Raw genomic sequence first — 4,674 nt, forward strand, 5'->3', positions numbered from 1 at the left:
TTACATTTACTTTACATTTTTTTCATTTCAATGTTTAACATATAAATAAACAAAATCATGTAATAACCAGCTTTTCACTAGCTTTGGCAGGTGAACAGGTAAAGCAAATTACCCTGTTACCCAAAAGCTTTTTAAATTATATACGTTAACATGTCAAGGGCAAAATTTCATTCCCTAATAACACATAACATTTTTGTTAGGATATAGCAACTTTATGCTTTTTTTCGTTTTAAAATGAGCATATAAGGATTTATATCCCTGTCAGTTTATTCTTGGCTGTCTTGGTTTCTTGGAGAGTTTTTCCTTTACGTTCCAATGTGGAACTGCGACAGGAATTTAATAAAAAGTGAGAAGAATTTCCCCTGTAGATAGTTTGCATTAATACAGGTATACCCATTAAATATCACTTCCTGTTCTTGTGAACAGTAAAAGTTTGGATTCTTCATGAATTTGTTTTTCAGTGGCAATAGCCATCAGGACTCAAGAAGTGAGAGTGAATCTCCCCAGTGGAGACACAAAGAGCTGTAAAAAGTTGGCAGATGTAAAATCTTTTAACATGTTGTCCATTACTTAAAAAGTACACAAGTTTGACCTAACATACATATTACATTTCAAAGCAGAGAATTAGTACATTAGTATAATTTTGATATAATAGTATTTATTCAGCTGATGGTACATTTGTGTGATACGTTGTGTAGGTATTAAAAGAGAAAAAAGAATAGAGAATGTTTAGGAAATGATCATTTTTAACTATTTTGTACTTTATATTATTTATTTTCAAGAATCATGAAATTAAATAAAGGCTGAAACAAAAACCTGTTGCCAGTCTCAGTAGTGTCCCTTTACACTGGTAGTCAATGGAAAAATGTCATCCTTACATTAATGGTTAATAGAAGTTAAAGGCCTCCTTACATGTTCAGTTGAAAACTACCCTCCTTACATGGGTGGTCAGTGGAAAATTGCCCTCTTACGTTGTTGGTCAAAGGAGAAGCACCATGTTATGTCTGGAGTCTGTAGGAGGAATCCGTCCCCCCCTCACAGTTATAGACAACTAAAAAGATCATTGATGTCAGTGATGATTTACGATGATGATTTACGTTCATTTGGTCTCAAACTTATGGATTTGCCAAGTGAAGTTAGTTCTGGAACTGCAGACACAATCAGGCTTAAGATCAACTAGCCCTGCACTAACCAAACTATTTCACCTCGCTTTTTATACTGGTATCTACCTCTCAGCCTTCAGCCATTATTCTCTCAAGGTTTCTCCAATATTTCCAGGTCCTGTGACTTTCACCTGTGCAACATCTCCAAAACCCGCCCCTACCTGTCCGCAGAGACCACCAAATGGTTTGTACACACTCTTATCATCTGTAACATCCTCCTCTTTGGTATTCCACTAACCCGACTCTACAATCTAATATGAATGCTGCAGCCAGACTCATCCATCCTTCCAACCGCTCCTTTTCTGCTGCATCTCTTTGTAGTTCTCTTCATTGGCTTCCATTTCACCTGAAAATCAAATTCAAGCTCCTCTGCTTTACCTTTAAACCCCTACACAGCTCTTGTCCCACTTACATTTCTGACCTGATGGGAAAATACCCTCCTAGATGCTCTCTTCTCTCCTTCAATGACTTTCTAATGACTTCCTCACTCATTACCTCATCATACGCACGGCTCCAAGACTCAAATCTTTCTTGTCCTACTCGGCTTGCTCACACATTTAAAAGAGCCTTTAAAACCCATCTTTTTGAACTTGCCTACCCGTCTTCTGTCTGGTATACCCTTATTACTTACCCACCAATCCATATGCCCCTCCTCATGTGTGCTGCCTCCCTTTTTAGATTACAAGCTGTTCTGAACAGGGCCCCTTTCTACTCCTCCTGTATCATTGTTTGTATCTATCTGTCAATTGCTACCCCTCTATAATGTACAGCACTATGTAATATGTTGGTGCTATATAAATACTGTTTAATAATATTAAAAGGTGATTTGGGGTTCTATTCAAAATACATGGCAACACAACATATCAGTTAGTTGTATCTATAACAACTTTAGTTCTTCTTTTTTTGCACAAGTCAGTCCTGCCTAGCTTAGCATTAGATGGTTAAAATTAATTATTTCCTGAAGCAAAAATGTATAGGGCATTCAGCCCATTTGCAGCAATTATATAAATATTGTCTTGTAAAATGGGTTTGCTTTGATGTGGTTGGACTGTTTTACTATATTAGAGTTCAACTATGTTTCCTAAAAAGTGTCATAAACTACCATGGAAGCATTTATTTTACAAAAAGAATAATCTAGTACTATAGCAACTGTGCTTATAACCAAAGAACATCACCTGTAGTGCACTATGAAGCTGGTTTGGGCTAGACAGGCAAAACATTTATATTATTAAAATAGACTTTGATCTAATATAGGTCTCAACTTATCTGAAATGTCTTAGTATCATCTAAGTAATTTTGAATTAGTAATATCTGGGTGCGCACAGGTTAAATCCACCACATAAAGAAAACCCACATGGAACTGTTTTCTGATTATTTTGGATTTATTTTTATACAATAAAATAATATATTTTATTTAATGTTATTGGGATTATATGAATAATTGATCCATTTTAGGTGACATTAAAGTTTTTTTTTAAACCAGTAACTTCTTACTTTAAAATATACTTGTCTACAGGAGGTAATAGTTTTGCAAAAAAAGAAAGAGAAACATATCAAGTGTTATGTGTGTTAAGTGCTAAATTTATAAGCCAAGGTACATTTAGGGTCTCCAATACAGTGCTGTATGTGGATTACTGTTATGTGATAATTCATATTATTTTGTTTTTAATAATATTATATTTATTAATATTATGCGATAATTAATATTAATATAGTTTGGTGAAAATTGCAGTGTTAATTGTACCAGTTTTTTTTGCCTTCCTCTGGATCAACTATGTCCATAGGCTTTTACCTGGGATATGTTCATTTCCCTAGTGGTTGGACTTGATGGACTTATGTATTTTTTCAACCCGACTAACTTTATAACTATATAATGGTTTTACACAATCCTGTTCATAGTTTACTACTGAATAAAATTTGTGGTGCTGTATTAAAGCCAATTGTATTTTGAATTGTTTTTTCAACTGACATTTTTCACTTGTTTGCTTGGATCTGTTTGAGGTCTTGGAAATACTAGAAAATTTCAACAGTGACAAAGCTCCCAAGTTCCATATACAGGACATAAGGACACCTTTTTTGCTCAAGGTATGTAGACACATGGCCCACCCATCTACTAACTTGTGGGCCATAAAAAAATGCAAAAAGTTATTGGTTAAACCAGCAAGTAGTGTTTGCTTTATATGACTGGATAAAAGGTTTGGTGCAGATTAACACTTTCTAAAATTAAATATTTTATTTTTTATATGTTTTATTTGTAATAATATCAATTATTTATGTTTGTACAGATCTACCTTAAAAGGAGAAATAGAAGAACTTGGTTTTGAAAGTAGGACAGTCACTCCAAATCAGGGATACATAAAAGGTATGGAGTCATCTGTTTTATGTTTACCCTAATTTTAGGTCATTTTTTTCCCAGGTTTTAAATATATAAGTAGGTTTACTGGCTTTTACCCAATTGGACTACTACTGTGGATGTATAAATACAGTAGGAACATAGGACTGTAAGCCACCGCAGGGCAGACACTGCTTTGAATAGTTCAATTTACTCTGTATATCCCTAAAAAGAATTAGCAGAACTAAATAAAACAAAAATACTCACCTTTACTTTCGCAGATTCCTTGATTACTTCTGAGGTTCCCTGGATTGAATGAGATTTTGCCTATTGAAGAAAAAGTTTGGGCATGGGCAGAAGGAAGCCAGAAGCCTCCTGGGATGCGTGACATAAATATCCAAGGAAGCTCTGCGCTCCCATTTTGTTCGTTCATTTATTTTAAACTCCTCCCACTCAAAAAAGAATTAATTTTTATCTTATATAAAAGAGTTGTCTAAACTTTTATGTAAAGTAAAAAAAAAATTAGGTCCGCTTTAAGTATTATATAATTACGATAAATAAATCAGTATATGTTTGATTTATTGGATGTCTTACATTTTTTTTTTTTACAAAAAAAAAGAATATTATGACCTATCTTCTTTCAACACATTCAGTTTCAAGTTGCATGTGCTCTTGGTGCTACATTTGACTGTAGAATGTTTTTACTGTGTTCCCATTTGTGGATTTGATCTCTAACTTTAAAAGCTGCACCCCACCTCCGATGGATTACAAAAAAATTCAATAGTTTTAGATAATGAGCCATCTGCAGGGAAGAAAAGTCAGAGCCCAGGTCAGGGCTTTTATTGTTTGTGTGCCTGAATTTCTTACACATATGGCCTGATTTAATAAAGCTCTCCAAGGCTGGAAAGGATACACTTTCATCAGTGAAGCTGGTTGATCCAGCAAACCTGGAATAGATTTCTTCAAAGTATCTGCTATTCGCTAGCAAAAGTTTTGAATCCTGGACCTGGTCCATTCCAGGTTTGCTGGATCACCCAGCTTCACTGATAAAAGTGTATCCTCTCCAGCCTTGGAGAGTTTTTATATATCAGGACCAATAGGTGTACCTGAACTCAGAACATGTACTTTTACTTTTTTTTATTTACCTTTGGTCTGTTATTTATAACATTAAAATATTAC

General features: G+C 34.4%; 1 long non-coding RNA gene across 1 annotated transcript; it reads left to right on the top strand.

Annotated features, from left to right (window-relative positions):
• Positions 1 to 65: 65 nt before the first annotated feature.
• On the top strand, positions 66 to 3,999 carry LOC140344070 (uncharacterized). Its single transcript, XR_011923477.1, has 3 exons — positions 66 to 3,248; positions 3,449 to 3,525; positions 3,777 to 3,999. It is a non-coding gene; the product is annotated as an uncharacterized lncRNA (long non-coding RNA).
• Positions 4,000 to 4,674: the final 675 nt, after the last annotated feature.

Source organism: Pyxicephalus adspersus, chromosome Z (genome assembly GCF_032062135.1).
Source record: "Pyxicephalus adspersus chromosome Z, UCB_Pads_2.0, whole genome shotgun sequence".
In the NCBI taxonomy this organism is placed as follows: Eukaryota; Metazoa; Chordata; class Amphibia; order Anura; family Pyxicephalidae; genus Pyxicephalus; species Pyxicephalus adspersus.